The sequence below is a fragment of the Tasmannia lanceolata genome, unplaced genomic scaffold (genome assembly GCF_043159265.1).
Source record: "Tasmannia lanceolata isolate RefF3 unplaced genomic scaffold, GAP_Taslan_0.1 ptg000008l, whole genome shotgun sequence".
Lineage (NCBI taxonomy): Eukaryota > Viridiplantae > Streptophyta > Magnoliopsida > Canellales > Winteraceae > Tasmannia > Tasmannia lanceolata.
The window spans coordinates 69,847,300-69,865,367 of NW_027518685.1; the positions used below are offsets into that span (position 1 = coordinate 69,847,300).

At 37.6% G+C, this 18,068-nt stretch overlaps 1 long non-coding RNA gene and 1 pseudogene across 2 annotated transcripts in view; both read left to right on the top strand.

Moving 5' to 3' along the window:
* The first annotated feature begins 600 nt into the window (after window positions 1-600).
* LOC143885561 (putative LRR receptor-like serine/threonine-protein kinase At1g14390) overlaps window positions 601-18,068 on the top strand; it is an 84,554-nt pseudogene continuing 67,086 nt past the window's right edge. Inside the window, exons 1-2 of the transcript XR_013253481.1 lie at window positions 601-2,637; window positions 2,923-3,056. The product of XR_013253481.1 is annotated as a putative LRR receptor-like serine/threonine-protein kinase At1g14390 (transcript). The remainder of the gene's footprint in view (window positions 2,638-2,922; window positions 3,057-18,068) is intronic.
* Window positions 4,313-11,656, top strand: LOC143885562 (uncharacterized). Its single transcript, XR_013253482.1, has 3 exons — window positions 4,313-5,475; window positions 11,016-11,259; window positions 11,348-11,656. It is a non-coding gene; the product is annotated as an uncharacterized LOC143885562 (long non-coding RNA).

Here is an 18,068-nt window from a genome sequence, read left to right on the forward strand (position 1 = left end):
TAGCTCGGTACCGGTCAAGGGAGAAGTATCAAGGAGGCCCAATCAATGTTCGTTACTGAGTGTTGCTGCGGGGGTTGTATTGATCCAGTTGAGTAATGGAGAAAGGGTTTGAGGGTCGGTACCGTGAATGCCGATTTTTACCCCTAACAGTATGTTTGCTCTCAAACACATGAATAGGGTGGGGCCCACCATGTATACCAATTCTCACTATCTCCACCTAAATCCATACATAGAGTCAGGCCCACCATCTTACAACATTTATTTGTTGTGTGGGTCCAACCACCCAAATTCATATTCATGTATAAGGTGGGGCCTACCATTTTGCATCTTGCTTTGATAGGGTGGCCCCCACGATTTTAATGGAATGATAAATACAGTAGTTGGATTGTTGGGTGATTTAGTTCTTAATGGAAGGAAGGAATCTAAAGATGTAGACTTGCTGAAATCCATGCCCTCTCAGATCTTAGCTCACTTCCCAACGCTCCTTCTCACACTACGCACGTGCCGCCGACACGTCCACTTTCTTACAGATTTTTAGCCTATCATTTGCCCCTCTTTTTTCTACAGAAAGCTCTGCTCTTCCTTTCTCTGCTCTGCTGTGCACTACTCTACTCTTCGATTCCTTTCACTGAGCAATTCTCTTCTCAACTTATTTTCTTAACACCTACTTCAAATTATCTTACACCCATCTTTTGAAGCTCTTATTTTTAAATTTAATTGCTGAAATGTTTGGACTTTTTTGTTTTTCTCTTTCCTATTTCTATTTCTCTAACAAATGATACATCTGGGTTTGCTCATCTTTCTGGGTTTTTTTTTGTTATAACTTATAAGTACTTAAAATTCACAACCCATTGTAAGAATTTTCATCTTCTAGTAAATGATTTCTCCATCTGGGAAAGAACAGTGAAACTCATACTCACTCCACACCAAAAACCATTTTGCATTGTTCTTCACTTTCAGATCAAAATTTTAAGTAAAATGGGAAAATATTTCATGGTCTTTCTTAGTCTGTAGATTTTACACTCCATTTTGCACCAAATTTCAGCTTTGTTTGCTATCTTGAGTTTCAGTCCCTCCACAATTAATTTCCATAAATGGAAAAGACTGAGATTTAGACTCAATTCTGTGACTAATTTCTAGTCTTTTAGTTTCCAGTAACAGAAAATTTGGAGTTCTTGTTTATTTGCTTCTTTCTTATATTGCTGAATTTTCATTTATGTGATGTAGGACAATGTTTGTTGTTTTCTTTAGATTTCTTATTTTCCTTTTTGTTTATTTCTTAGTTCTATTTGCATTAGGATTATTTACAGATAGTAATAGTTATGTATAAATTAGGAGTCTAAATCGCCGCATTAGAATGTAAATATTTTTATCTGTGTTCTTTCTACATTTACCAATCTTTTCTTCTCAACCATGGAAAAACCTCATGGTTTTACCTTCCTTACAATTCTCCTTTTCTTTGTTCTTCCATTCTCTTTTGCTCAATTGCTTCCCTCTGAAACCATGGCCTTGTCCCGATTTCAACGCATTTTGGAGTACCCATCTGTTCTCAATGGCTGGAACAGGTGGGCTAATTTTTGTTACATTCCTCCTTCTTAGTCTCTTAAAATCGTCTGCTCGGGAAACCGAGTAACCGAATTAACTGTCATTGGAAACAAAGGATCCCCTTTACCCAGTAAGGACTTTTCCATCTCTTCTCAAACTCTATCTTTGAATTTTCGATTGATTCTCTTTTCACCACTCTTTCTAAGTTGTCAAGCTTGAAGGTGCTGTCACTTGTGTCATTGGGTTTGTGGGGGCCTTTACCTGCAAAAATCAATCGATTTTCGTCTCTTCAAGTACTGAATATAAGTTCAAATTTTATTTATGGGAAAATCCCATTGCAAATTTATTCTTTGACCAGCATTCAGAGTCTTATTTTTCATGATAATTTGTTCAATGGAAGTGTTCCTGATCCTAGTAGCTTAACAGTTCTTGAAGAATTGGACTTGGGTTGCAATATCCTCGGACCGGAGTTTCCCTCATTGGGGAATAAGCTTGTCAGTCTAGTATTGAGAAACAATTCTTTCCACTCTAGTGTTAATTCTGAACTTCAGTCCTTTGATCAGCTCCAAAGATTAGATATTTCTTTCAATCAACTTGTGGGGCCAATCCCATCTCTTTTGTTCTCTTTACCTTCAATTCAGTACTTGGATTTGGCTGGTAATAAATTGTGTGGAGCTCTTCCAATGAATACATCTTGCAGAAATGGACTCAATTTTGTGGATCTCTCTCATAATCTTTTGATTGGAGGTTTGCCTCCCTGTGTCTGTTCAAATTCTTCTGACCGAATTGTGTTGTATTCATGGAATTGTTTGTCTTCTGGGGATTCAAAGTATCAACATTCAAACTCATTTTGCCATGTAGAAGCTTTGGCTGCAGTTATGCCTAGTAAACAGAAGGAAACATTGAAAACCAAGTTAGGCCACTTACTTGGAATTGTTGGGGGAATTGTGGGATCCTTGGTAGCATGTATGATGTTAATATGCGTGATAGTTAGGAGATTGGGGAAAAAGAATGAAAGAAACTCTAGATCTCAGAAATCTGTCGTAGGAAAAACGTCAGTTCAGATATCCCCAAGACTGGGTACTGAATCTAGTAAGCTGTTCTTTCTCTTCCACCATTATTCATTGCTATCTGTCTATAGGATAACCATGAATGATATTTCTTTCACTTTACCATCCTTGAAAATTTCAGTAGAAATGTATCCAAGTTTTCCAGACTTGCGTCTATGGTTTAAGGGCCTAATCTTTTTGAGTTTCTTTTGTAATGTTTCTGCTTGGTAGTGTATATAGACTTTTGTAAAGGATTCTTGCATGGAGCATTCAATGTTTCTTTGATAGGAATGATTAAAATATGTGAAGCCAATTTTATCTTTGACAGGGCATATGTCTCAGGCAATGAGGCTAGGAGCACTTGGGCTCCCACCATATCATGCTCTTACTCTGGAGGAACTCGAAGAAGCAACAAATAACTTCGAGCCGTCGAATTTAATGGGGGAAGGATCTCAGGGTCAGGTATGAGAGTGAATGTATTTCGGATGGAAAATATCACCTACTACTCTTAATAATAATCTTATATATTTGTTCGAAATGCTTGGGGACAAATGATCATGTAATAAAATGTTTCAATATAATGTTGACTGTGTCACCCTAGCCACTGCATAGATTAATGAAGGCGACATAATAGGTAGATCATATACGAAATGTTAATACACTCTAAAGAAAGGATAAGGGAATGATGTTGTATTTTCCTTCTTCTATCTAGACCTGAATGGACTACCCAAGTTGTGGCTCTAACCATGACATAAAAGTGAATGTTTCCAATGTATGTGCCTGTGAGCATTGAAACGAAACTGATTACAGAAAATAGATGATAGATTTTTAACATCTGGTAGACCTCAATGAGTCCTGTTTATTTGCCCTTTTGCCACCATAATTTAAACATCCTATCTCCTTGATCAAAGGGCTATCTTTTCGTGCTTTGCAAAGAATAATTTAACTGTTGATTTTTGGACTATGCCTGTTGTGTCAAACTCTTTTGAATACTAAATATTTTGTTCATGGGTTCAACACAAAAATCCCCTCAAATTTCAGTCTATTAAGTGGTAAGGTAGTGTAGACACCCCATTTTGACCGAACTCTAGTAGCGTCGTTAGATTAGAAATCCTACTAAATCAGCGTTTTAGATCCCAATTTGTACCTTAGGATAGGTTAAAATCCCAGGTAGGTCCCTTTAAATTTTCGTTTGAATCCGTTAGAGTTTACCTAGCAAACAAGCGAAGTTTCTAGTGTAGTGTAGTGTAGGAATAAGAGTGACGATTTAGCCAGAAAAGGGGGTGTGCTGGAACCTAGAAAGCCAGTTCAAATTTACTGCAGCGGGCTGTCCAGAAAGATATATGGGTGTGCAGATTAATGTGTAGCATAATTAGAGGGTACATTATCCGAGAGCAGGGCAGTTTGGTAAATAGGAAAGATTCCTTCCTTCCTTTCCAAGTTACAATTAGGCCTAATCATGAGTTAATGACGTTTAAGGCTAGGATTAGTTATGAAAGAATATTAGGAAGCTTTCTTGGAAGCTTCCTAGGAGGTTTAGAGGCTTTTGATCTCAGCCCCTTATTCATAAAGGCAATTTGAAGGGCTAGGATCATAGAAAGGAAAGAGAATTTCTTGCCTTGTTTTCTAGTTGGACCCCCCCTGTAGGTTAGAAAATGTACAAAATACACTATAGGTGGCTGTCTAAGTAGGGAGGGTTTCCCTTTCATAAAAACCCATCTGAATTAGGGTTTTAAAGGGGAGAGGAGATTTTTCGTTGAAAAATTCTCAGAGGAGAGGGAGAGAAACAGAGAGCATAGAGAGAGTGAGAGAGGGATTTTGGCCTTCTTCTCCGGCATCATTTCCAGCCGGATCTATCATTTCCACCCCCACCACAACCATCTTCTTATTCTTCTTCTTCTTCCCTTATCTCCACCATCACCATCTCTGCAACCCACCTCCACCATCACCATCTCTTTGCCACATCTCAAAACCTCTCATCCATTGACCTCTAAAATCCTAGATCTAGATCTAAACCCATTTACTCCGGCAACGGCCATAGATTCCGGCCAACACCTTCTCTGCAATTCGCATCTCTCCCTCTTTACCACCACCACCCAGATCCTATTCCATTTTCATTTTTGTTTATCCCCATCAAAACCCATCACCATCACAGCCGGCAACCCCTCTTCTCATTTCCCCAAGACCTCCTTCTCTGGCCTCATTTCCAGCCGAAAATCCAACCCATCCCATCCTCCACCGCTGGCCGATCCTCCACCACCATCACCGTACCCCATCGGAGAAGAAAGGAGCTTGGGCTCCACCTCATCCGACGGGCCACCATAGCCTCACCTTCTTCCCCTATTAAACCTCCCATTTCTCCGTTTTTCATCACCATCTCTAACCCATTTCAGTAACCCCAGCCTAAAATTTGACCCCAAGCAACCACCTCATTTCAATATCCACCGCCACTCAGAAACCCACATCAAATTCTCCACCACCATCATCTTCCATCAGCCCAACATCCAGGAAACCCTTTTTGATTTTTATCTCCACCATCACCCTTAGCTCCTTCCTCAAGCTCTTGTTTAATTTGTTCCAAAGCACCCTCTCCATCGCAATTCACTCAAACATAGTTCTAATCCCTAGATTTAAGATTCTCTTCTACTTGGGTTTCACCCATTTTCTGAGACCGAAACTTCCTAGTTCAGATTTGTTCCTCTGGTCAGTAATTTCGAAAAGTGGAGAGAAGAAGAAGAGGAGGCTTTGGACCAGAGCAATTTATTTAGGCCTGCTGGCGTTGGATAGAATAGAAAGCGATCAGCGTTGGTGAAATTCTGGATTTCGTGAGTTGCGTGATTTGGGGCAAAGAAAGAGGATCTTCATTTTTTCTCTCTACCGGGTATGTATTGGGGTTTATGCATTATATTAGTTTTCTCGTATATATTCTTTATGACTCCGGAGTTTACTTTGCTTATCATTGTTATCCTGTTATTCCATTTTTAGTGCCCAGTGCTCATGGAATCTGTTTGGGCATTACTTGGTTTTTTTTTTTTTTTTTTTTGAAAATTAAATAACCTTTTCATTTAAATCCAAACCCAAACCCAGACCTCGGACCCCGGCCCGGCACGCGTTTGTTTTTACACATGCATTACTTGGTATTTTGATTTGCATTTTACTGTCACAATACAAACTTATCACGTCAGGTGGCTCATTGAGCCTCCTGTTTCTTGCTACTCTTTTTAATAATATATGCCGTTATCCCGCAAAAAGGAAAAGCTTTGAGTCTCCTGTTTTGGAATTGATTCCCGTGGTTCTCATTCTTTATGCATTTTGAATAATCAGTTTCATCTATGTAGTCATTTGCTTTATGAGAATTTTCTGTTTGGACTTTGGATAATGATAAAGATAAAGTAGTATCTTGTATATGGGCGCCAAGATGTTTTACTCTTAGAATCCAGCGGATGCAATGTGCCATAGCAAAGCACATGTTACATTCGAATTTTCAGTTTGGAATCCTTATGTTAAATTTTTATGGAGCATGTCCCCAGATATTTCTACTTATTTATTCTGTTCTTGTATATGGCATGCCTTGAGGGGCTCAATGTGACTCTTTCTTATTTTGAATGTCATTTGTAGAATTTTCTTTTATGGATTGATTTGCAGTTATGGTTTTATATGTAGGTCTGTTCTGGATGGTTAAGGTATAACTTCAATTAGCGTTAAGCTCCGTGCTTCATTTTAATTTTCTTACCATCCTAGTAAGGTTATTTTGGCTATTTTCATCTTAGAATCGGAGAGGACAAGTCTCAAGGTCCTTGTATTTATTCTATTTCTTGTGCACAACATGCTTAGAGCGTTTGACTATGATTCTACTGTTTATGGAGGCCACTGTTTTCATCTATGACTTGATTATTATTTGTCATTTTCATCTAACTGTATTATGGATGGTTAAAACTTAATTGTACATTGTAGGGTTCACCTCGAACTGCATGCTTCACTTTGCATTTTATTTGCAGGTGCACGGTTATTTTTATTATTTTCTTCTTTTTGTTTTTAAATTTAAAACTTTGAATTTCTGGACGCCTATAATATTCGTTCGAGTGGATAGGTTCTAATTGCTAAACCTCTCTCTTGCTGTGTGGTTATTACATGTTTGCACTTTGCAATGTGAGAACATTTTTTTATTTTTTCTTTTTTGAATGGTAATGTGGGAACAACTTCCTCATGTCTTAATTCTGTAATTGTTTCTTTGTTATATGGTAGGGTATACTTTCTTAGAAGTTTTAGTTTAGGTTATTTCCTGTTTTGAATTTATTGAGGTTCATGATTTTTCAATAAATACGAGTTTGGCTTCTTGTGGTGGATGTCAAAACTGTAGATCTTACTTTTATATGGTCCAATTGGAGAAGTTTTGTACAAGATTGTTATACACTTTGAATGCTTCAGTTTGGTTGTGGCTGATTTGTTTTATGATGAAGTTGCAGTGGACCCTTTTTTTTTTTTTTTTTATGGCACGGGGTACCCCTGCCCCGTTTAGGAGTCCAACCTTCGTTCACTAAATATTATGGCCTGTAGTTAAATTAAAGCATGAACCTGGGTATACCTTTTCTGCAAGAGCCCAGTTCAAAACTCCACTTTGACTATGTGTGTGTAATTTGTGACTTATTTCTCTACATGGACTTTAGGGTAGTGGGTATTTGTCATTTGATACAGAAGGGAAGGTGTGTATTATCTATAGTTGTGATCTTTTCTAAAATTAGTTTCCCATTTGTACTAGGGTATTTCATTAAGAAATCATTGTTGGGAAGGTGTGTATTATCTATAGCTTGTTTATTGTATTATCTTTAGGTAGAGTGTTCGTAGTCTTTTAGGTGCCCTTAACCCATAAGTAGCCCATTCATTGCAAGGACAAGGAAAGAGTCATCTAGAGCCCTATTAGAAGACATACCTTGTTTCATGAGGCAGTTCTCTTTTGAAGACAAGCCTCATTGTTTAGAATTTATCTCTTAGGGTGTATACCTTGGATTTAGCATTAGAGGAGTCCGCCCATAGGAGACAGGCTTTGTCTCATTTATAGAGTTCATCCTTTTAGGAGGCTTGCCTAGCCTCATTTGTGGAACACCCTCATAAGTAGAAGACTAACTTAGTCTTTTTAGTTGCCCCGACCTTGCTTATCATTACAAGGGTGATGATAGGGGTACTTGGAGCTCACCTTTGTGTCTAGGAGGCATGCCTTGCCTCGTTTATAGAACCCCTAATTGGAGACAAGCCTTGTCTCATTTAGAGAGTTTTCCCTTTAGGAGGCCTACTCAGCCTCATGTTAGAGTCTCCCCTTTTTCTAGAGTAAGTTTTTGACTTATTTACCCTTGTTTTGATAGTGTTATTAGAGAGTCTTTGACTCATTTGTACTCTCTTCTTTAGTGTTGGTAGCTAGGGGTTTCTCCTTTAGAGTTGTTGTCGTTCTTCTTTATTAGAGACTAGCACAGTCTTATTAGAGCTTTGCTTACTTAGGATTTTAGATTGTTTTCTTTGTTCTTGGGGCACTTGTTTACTTGTTCGTGGATTGTTTCATCTTATTTTGGGATACTAATTTGTTGGTTTGGGGTTTCCCCTTTACCCTAAGGGTTTTACCCTAGGGTGTTGCGTTGTGTGTTTCCTTTGGCCTTTGACCAAAATGGTGAAAGCCTTTGAAATTTTAAAATCCAGAACATTTCAAATCTTAAAATCACAAGAATATTGAAATAATTTAAAATCACAAAAACATTAGAAATTTGAAACCAAAAAACAATTGAACATTTTAAAATCCAAAAACATCAGAAATTAAAACAACAAAAATATTTGGAAAAACATTAGAAGCATTTGAAAATCAAAAACATTTGAAAACATCAAAAGCCTTAAATCATTTGGAGTGTTAAATTTTAGTGGTAGTTAGGAGAGTTCGATTTTCGAACTACGTTGGCTTGATCCTCTTCCACGAGGTACGTAGTGCAGCTTGGGATCTTTATCCAAAGTCCAGCCAAACTTTGTAAATAAATCATTTGAATTCTTTAAAAAGCACAAAAATCTTTTAAAACCTTGTTTTCAACAAGATCTTCCTCTAGAGTTAGGAGTTTGTCCTAGATAGAGAGTTTTAGAGTTAGGAGTTTGTCTTTTGATGTGTTGTGTGTTTTGTTTGTGTTTGTGCTAGAGTTAGGAGTTTGTCGCGACTGATGACTAGGTCTAGGATGCGTTAGAAATCCCATTGTATTCCTTAGGACACACAGCTTAGTTACACATAGGTTGTAGGAACCACCTGCATTAGCTTAGGGCTAACTTGCGTTTAGTTAGGGCATATAGGATGTCCTAAAATCCACAATCCACTGTAATTTAAATAATTGCACAAGAAGCTTTAATAACTAGTCCGGTCTTTTAGGTCGAGTCTCGGATAGAGGTCTAGATGCCTTAGGCATCATAGCTTAGAATAGGTGCGAAGAACTACGTTGCTTTGATTCTCGTGCAGGCGGGGATACGTAGGCAGTTTTAGATGAATATCAGACCATCCGAAGAATCGGGCGAAATCATTTAGAGTTTAGGATTTGCTGTGTTGCGTCTTGTGTGGTATCAAGTTATATTGCATGTTTTGTTGTGCTTTCATATTTTTCTGTGCAGACCTTATACCTTTAGCTGTAGCATGCATGTCTTTGTCCACCAGAACTTAGACACCCATTAGGTATGTCACTCACAACCTAGCTGTGATTAGGTGACACTTCTTTCGTTCATCTCGTGTGTGCTTATTATTTAATCCCCGGGACATGCATGATTAGGTAGACGTTTTCTCGGGGATATTTCGTTCCCATATCACATGATTTTGCCCAAAATTCTTTGGAGTTAATAAAAAATGGCATAAGAGACCAAGTGCTTGCACTCGGACGAATTGGAGGTGCTCTTCGGACCTTCTCCATTCGTAACCAGGCACGAGCCCATATATATATATATATATTTCTGGTTATCTATTGCACAGAGGATTTGTTTTGGAGTTCTATGGCCTATCCATGGATGGCGACTCTGAGTTTGTTTTAGGTACGTCTTGGTTTGAGGATTTATCCTTGGATCAAGAGGTATCTCATTTATCACCACTCGTGCTAGGCTATGAGAGTGACACTTATTTTGAGAGTTCCTTGGTAGAGCTCTCCTTCACATGTGGAGATCTTTGAGGATTGCAGAGGATCTCATGTCCTCAGCACCCATCCTCTCGGATCGGGGTCCATAGGTAGTGAATTTTATATAAAGTTATCCTCCTTATCAGTTCTCAATTCCCTTAGCAGCCTAACTCCCAAGTTATGAATGGATCAAGAGCAAAGAAGAAATGTTTTTAGGTGTTTACAGTTAAAATCTGTCTGACGGATTCCACATAACTAAGCTGGTTTCCGAATTTTTTATTTTCTCAAAATTTGAACAAGTAATCACACGCGCTCATGGTAAAGATCTCAAAGTAATATAGGTTATTTGCATACATTATAGGCTTAATTCAGTCGATAATAGTGTTCAACTCTATCGAAAAATATTTATTTTCACTTGTATGATTTGTTATTGTCAGTTCATTTTGAGTTTCCGCACTTTTATAATTTCATGTAGTGAAAAGTTGGATCCTTCAAAATGCATCAATGCTCTGGTTTATAATTCCACAAGTAGTTGATTGGATTTACTTTTTCTATGTTTGAAACTTCACTTGGTCAATCATTGACTCGCACAAATCAACTTGATTTCAGATATATTGAGTCAGTAAAACTCGTTGATCCACCCGATGCAATCAACTCGCTGGGTAAATCATTGACTGCCTGATTCAACCTACTTTTGCTTTGGGTTGACTTCTTGAGCAATGATAAGATTTTAAGCACTACCATATCGCTCTAAATGGTGTCTTTCAATCACTAGTTATATTTTTAACCTAATTCATAAAACATACCAAGTGATTTTTCTACCTACGTAAGACAAATTTGGGAGCTATAGCTCATGAACTAAAGTAACTCAAGAGGACAGTAAATTACAGTTTTCTTGTAATGTCTATGTCATTAGAGTTTCAGACATGGGCATCTCGTAGGAGGATTTCAGATGCCATACATGTACTCACGAATTAAAATAAATGAAAAAGACAAAAGATTTGGACTGTTCTATTTAATGTCCCAGAAATAGGGATAACATTCCCAATTTTATATGTTGCAGTAACCTTTCCTGATTATGGTGTATCTTACTGGACCAATATACAATATTTGAAAAACTGGAAGCTATTATTCTTTTTTGACTTTGGGTGATGATTCCATCGTCATATCTCCATGAATTTGATAGAATTTTGTAAATTAATATGGTTAAAGCATCATCTCTACTAGACACAGACTGCTTCACTTTCAATGTTGACATCTGAATAATTTCACATCATCTTGGCTTCTTTTACAATTTTAGTTGTACCAAGGCTGGCTCAGTGACGGATCAGTGGTCGTGGTGAGGTGTCTGAAACTAAAGCAAAGGCATGCTCTTAAAGTCTTAAAACAGCAAATGGAAGTAATTTCAAAGCTCAGACATCGCCATTAGGTCAGCATTCTTGGACACTGCTTTGTCACTTATGAGGAATCCCCTAATGCCACTGATACCATCTTTCTTGTCTTCGAATACGTTTCAAATGGGACACTGAGGAGTCATCTTACTGGTAAGGGGAATAACCATTATCTTATTGCTTTTCAGCCATTAATATCTGAAATATCATAAGATTTCAATTCTTATAATTTATTTGGCAGAACGGCGAAAGTAAGAGATGCTGAAATGGCCACAAAGATTAGCTGCTACTACGGGAATTGTGAGAGGAATCCAATTTTTGCATACAACAATTGTGCCTGGTGTTTTAAGAAATAATTTTAATATAAAGAATATTTTGTTGGATGAAAATCTCACAGCCAAAATTAGTGATTATAAGCTTCCAAGAACATTTATCAATAAGATCACTAAGGTCAGCTCCACTTAGAGTGAATAGTTCAGTTTTTAATGTATCCTTCATTTTGTATTGATTTTTATCACTTGGTGGTATTTCAAAAATCCGGATCATGATACTTGTCTGTATATTTCTACCCATCCTATTCTCCTATGGTTCTTTCTATTTTTTATGACAGTGATTGATAATGAAGGGAGGATATGTTTAATGAGCAGGGGGAATAAGATGTCTTATAAAACGAGAAAATCCTGAAATAATCCCGAGATTTTAAGAAATATCAAGATATTTTCATTTTTATAATTCATTGTGAAATTAACATGATAATTTAATGATATTTTTTATTTTATACTTTTTTTCTTAAATTATACATTTTTTATTTAGCCAACTGATGATATTTGTTAGAAAATTAATCTACCTTAAGCGAAAATAGATCGTTACCTCTGCCATGATGATCAAATTGAAGGTGCAGATGATGCACATTATCTGAACGTTGAATACTCTCCTTGAAGAACTTAGTTTTGATGTGGCCTTCAGATCTATCCAAAGCCTTATGCTTAAATCAATGTGAATCCCAAGTAGGGCAACCACGAAACAGGGGGGTGGGAATTGGTTGGCTATTAAAATTTTAAGCTCTTTAAACTTTGATCTTTAATCCTAACCCTTTTGCTTATTAATCTTTAGTTGAGTGGTTAGCCAAGTAGAATGAAAATATAAACACAATAAGCATAACTAAGAGAAGAAAAGAAGATAAGGGAAAGAGAAATGTACACCAATAATTTATAGTGGTTCGGCCTTCAAACCATGGCATACTCCACTCTTCTCAAGTTTTGCTCCTTAATGAAATCTACTATTGCTATCCTCCCTAGTAGGCCGTATGTGAGCCCATACAAGCTTGAAGCTTCAAGGGGTTTAATATTGGTGCCTTCTACCTTTACAATGAAAATGAATGAAGAAGAGAAAGATCTTGCTTTGCCTTATTTTAGGGTCTGGTTGCACGATAAAAAATGAAGAAGAAATCTCTCACAATATAATACAAGTTGAGCATAATCCAATCTCTCAAAGGTTTTAGCCAAATCAAGACACAAGAGATGGAGAGAGTGGTTTTAAATCCAAAATAAAACACAATATCTTGTGATATTCATCTCATGATCAAGGGGTCAAAGACATAAACACATATTATTAAGATATAATGCATGATTGGTGTGCCTTTGAAATGTTGGATATTTTTAAAATATTTTATTTTTTTAAAATAGAAAAATGAGATTTTTCAATGAGAAATTTGAAGGAGACATTTCTCTGTGTGAAATGATGTTTCCAACTAGAAGACACTTTAGGTTGTGAAAAAGTATTGTTTTAAAATGAAAGGGTACTTTTCATTTGACGTGGTGCCTTCATATCCTTTTTATTTTCTATTAACAAAAAAAAAGGCTTGCGGTCTCAATTTTAAGAAAACTTTCTCCCCTTTAACTATGCTCTGTTCCTATATGTAAGGGCATACTTGTCCAAAATTCGGGGTGTAGACCTTGTTCTTGGCATATGCATTATTTTTGTAGGGAATTTAACTGGGTAGAACTCGCCCCTAAAAGCTAGTTGTTAGAAGGAGCGAGCCCATTCCCTTATAATCCATCCCCATCCATCTTACTTAACCGATGTGGGACTATTTTGCTTTTGCGAGGAACCTCAACAATTTTCGTGGGACTTATTTCTGTGTGCCACCTTCATAAGTGGAGAAAAAGAATCTATAAGAGAAAGCTTCGTTTTTCCTTGCCTACCTCTCTTTCTCTCCTATTATGATTCTTTGTTCTAAAGAGTCACTTTGTTCATCCACCATTATAATTTGTCACAACATGAAATGGGCAATTTAGATCAACCTAAGTTGACACCCACTATGTCCTAGTGGGGCATGCCCCATTGTCACACAATGAGGTGTGCCCAAATGAAACATATTGACAATACAATTACTCTACTCTACCGTGAATTGAGTATTGGTTTCGTGGCATATTTCTTACTCGGTTTTCTTGCATTGTTTTCCCTTCCTTTAAAAATCAAACAAAGTTTGGAAATGCCATCTTTTTTAGGAAAAGACAAACGAAAATGGGTGAAAATATTAGAAAAGAATGGAAAAAGTATCATTTCCCGTATATACTCCAAAAGATTACCAACAATTTCAATGAAAGGTCTCTTAATCTCCATTTCAATTATCCATATCTATGCCGTGTTATACACTTCAGACGACCATCTGAATCACACTACCTACCAAGTTTCCCACCTTACATTCGTGGTGGTGGTCCCACTAATTAGCAATTGTGTATTCCACATTCTCTTTTTGAAGGGAAATGATATCTAGCCCTTTTTTCTTCGCTGGCCACCCCTGTTGAAAAGAGTAGTCATAAATACACTAGAGGGGTGGCCCGTGGAAGAAAAGGGGGTGAATATATCACTTCCCATATAAGGACACGAAAGGTCATTTCCAATCCACCATTTTCATCCCCATCCGACATGAGGCAATGTTGCAGGCATGGAATCCAAAGGAAACTACAAAAGGGGGGCAAATCTCTCATATATACAACACCATCGTCTCAATCACTCATCAGATCATCATGGGCCCACCTTGATCTACAACCATGCACAAAACACACAGCTAATCATCGTAACCATCAGGTCAAGATCCTAGAAATTAATGATCAAGAAAAGAACAGAAGAAATAATGATGAAAAAGTACATTTGCAGAAATAGTTAAGATTCTTGGCCAACGGTAAGGTTGCTCCAATACTGGTCACGAGTTCGAGTCACGAAAACAGCCTCTCTGCAAAGCAGGGGTAAGGCTGCATACATGTAGCCCTACACAGACCCCGCAATAGCGGCAACCTCGTGCACTGGGCCGCCTTTTTAGAGATAGTTAAGATTCTGTGAGTGTTACATGGTCCAAATTAAATGATATGGGTGGGACCTACATATTCTGATACATGTAGGTAAAGAACACTTCATTTAGGAAAGTACGAGGCAAATGTAAGTAAACGAAATAAAACTTCAGCAAACCCTGCTCAATCGAAAATAAATACACATGCGAAAGATGCCCAGCATTAAAACCCTGTTTGGATTGCAATAAAAATATTTCCGAATGAAAATATTTTTTTCAATTTTTTTCTTTTCTACGACCCTGTTTGGTTAATTTAGAGGGATACTATCAGAAATTGAGGGTCCCTAAGTAAAAATTGAATAGGGTTGGTTTGTGTAAAAAAAGTTTGGAATTTTTTGAAATATTTTTCCTTTCCCTACTTTTTCGAAAAATTATTGCAATCCAAACAGGGCCTTAATGGAAATGGAAAATGCTAAAATGAAAGACACTTTTATTCGGGAAATGATAAATGCGCCCCTTTCCATCGCTAAGGACACCCGGCTGCATTGTACGTGGCAATCAGGTCACTTCATTCCTTAAATGTGAAGTACATCAGCCCCTTTGCAGTCATAGATACACTCTAGCCAGGTGTCCCAAGGGATGAAAATGGGTGCATTTATCATTTCCCTTTTATTCTCCTTTTTAAAAGACATTTATCAAGACCCACTTCTCCTTCGTTTACATGCAAGGTGTCCCAAGGGATGAAAATGTGACATTTTGGTTTTAATGTTTCTAAATGTTTAAAGAAATCAAAAGATTTTATTTACTATTTACTATTTATGGGTTGAAATGGTGGGAGACATTAAAACCTATAAATGAGGGAAAGTGGAAACGTTAAGAGGGCTTTTAGGAGGGGTGGAGACGTTTCATGTTTATTCTTCCGTACAAAATCTCTGTATCGATAATCTCAAAATGGGAGAAGGACCACTTTCTGGTGAGGTCTCTTTATCTCTATAAAAGTTATCTGTTTTCTTCTCCCAGAAACTCCATTGATTTATTTTTGGTTACATCTTTTATCATCTTTTGTAACACGGGTGGTGACGAGTTCGAGGGATCGTGTCAAACAACCAGTTGCTTCAAAAGCTTAAGCGGCTGGAGAAGGCATTATTAATCTATTATACTTTAACACCCCCTCACTTGTGGCCCCTCTTTTAGGGTTGGCCTACATGTGGCACATGTGTTCTCTCTTTTGGATTTGGCCATTGCATATGGATTTTTGTATTCAAGGAGGTTTGAACTCGGGACCCTTGCATCCGATACCATGTCAAACAACCAGTGGTATCAATGCTAGGCCCGTGGTAACTCTGGTGTGCCTCTGAGGACGAAAAATCCCTCAGGGAAGATCTCAGTAACCCCAATATGCCTCCGAGAATGGTAAAATATCTCTCGGGGAAGATCTCGTAGTTCCCACGTTGTCTCCACATGGAGGGGGAGATTGTTGGGGGATCCACGTGAAAGCAAAGATCCCACATCGGAAGTGTAATAGATGTAGATGGACTTTATAAGGGAATGGGCACCCTACCCTTAACGGCTAGCTTTTAAGCGTGAGTTCTACCCGCGTCCCCACAGATCGATTCCGGAAGAGACCCAACGGATTGTTGTATCTTGGGAGCCGAACGCCGATCAACCCAGTGTAGAAGGGGGCACATCATCTCCAAGGGTAGCGCATTTTTCGGGGCTTGGGTAGCGTGTTTTCAATTACTTTGATTTGGAATATCATTCCGGGGCTTGAGTAGCAAGTTTTCCGAGCCGGGCCGGGCCGGGCCGGGTGAGGTTAGTTTAGCATAAGCTATCGTTATGAAAACATTTCAAAACAGTTTTCAACATAACTTTTCATTAATCACGTCTCTTTAACTTTTTGAAATATTCGATCGAGAATACGTAAAAGTTATTTTAGAATATATTTGTTCTCTCCCTTCTTCCCCTGTAAAGTTTGGTCCCTTTTCTGTTCTATTATTTTTTTATCATGGCAAACATAATCATTTTCCCAAGGCGTCCAGGTTGTTTGAATGCACAATCCTGGAGCGGAGTTGTTGTATCTTGGAGGCATACATTGGAGATCCCATATGTACCATCGATTAGTCATTTATGAGGGTAATATTTGCCTTATGGATAGCAGATTCATATTCATGCCTCAACTCAGTCGATAAGTCACTTCTTTACCATTTGATTCTTACATTACTTTCTTGCGATCAATTACTTCATTTCCTCCGTTTATTAGTATAATCCTAAAGCCCATGCTCATTTTCAATCACAAGTAGGACCTTATAGGCAGTAAAACTTTCACCAGAGGTGTAGAAAACTCTATTTAAAAAAGAAAACCCCATAAATGTGAATAATCATACTGAAAATATGTACTATAGTGAATAGTTATACTTAAAATGTTATTAGTATGGATAATCACACCGAAAATTTACGATAGTGTGGACACCTACACTGAGTATTTTATAAAGTGCGGATGGATTCAGTGAGAAAAGCTAAGCTAGTGAGGATGGCTATCATATATGCTAGTGTGGATAACTACAATGAAAGTATGTCTTAGGTGTGGATCTCCACACTAAGAAAACCATACGGGATAAGGTTTGGATAGCCACAATGAATTGTAACTAGATTTTTTTTATGGGTGAGCTGGGGTTTGGCGGAACCCCTACCAGTGCATTGAATAGAAGGAAAGAATACAAGAAGAATAGATAAAACTAGAGAACAAATTACAAACAAGAGTACAATTTTCTTTCCCTATCTGACGGGATTATTTTCATGACCATTGGAGGGATGAGGAGAAGAGGGATATCTTCTCCCTTGCATGGGCAACCTCACTTTGAGAGGAAGTCTGCGGCCAAGTTTGCTTCCGTCGACATGTGAGTTATGCACCAGGCTCTGAAAGTGTTAAGGATTTTTCGAATGTGGGTTATCATTGGGATATTTTCCATGGGGGCTTGGATTTTCCCCTTAATTACATCTACTGCAAATAATTAATCGGCTCTAATCTATAGATTTGAGGTTCCCCATTTTTGCACCATTTTCACTCCCATGAAAATGGATGAGAGCTCTAGTCCAAAAAACTGTTCTTTCATGACTTCAATGGAGAATAAACCAAGAATCATTCTTTCATCATGTTGAAGAATTCCACCAATTCCAGCTCCTTCGATATTAATCTTGAGCTCTCCATGATCATGATTCTTCGTTTCATATGGTTTGATTTGGAATATCCTTTCAGTAATACTGTTTAGTGTTAGAGAGTTTAGCATTTCTAACCCTTCGACAACCAGCATTAGTTAGCAGACTTATGCCAGTCTTAAGCAAGTGTTGTATTTTTTAGGTGCCTTGAAGTCCTCCTTTGGAATGTATTAAGCTAGTCATTAAGATTCCTTTTCAGGTCTACCTTAAGGCCTTGTTTGAGTTGCAAGAAAAAAATTTCAGATGGAAAAAACTTTCTTGGAAAATTTTCGTCTTTCCACAATTTAGACGGAAATGATATGATTATGGTTAATTTGGAAGGATATTATTATAAATTGTAAGTCCCTCTTAGTAAAATTTGAATAGTGGTGGTTCCAATTAGCTTTTTCATGTGTAAAACAAGTACAAAATCTTTGAAATATTTTTCCTTTCCAAACTTTTCCTCAAAATTCTT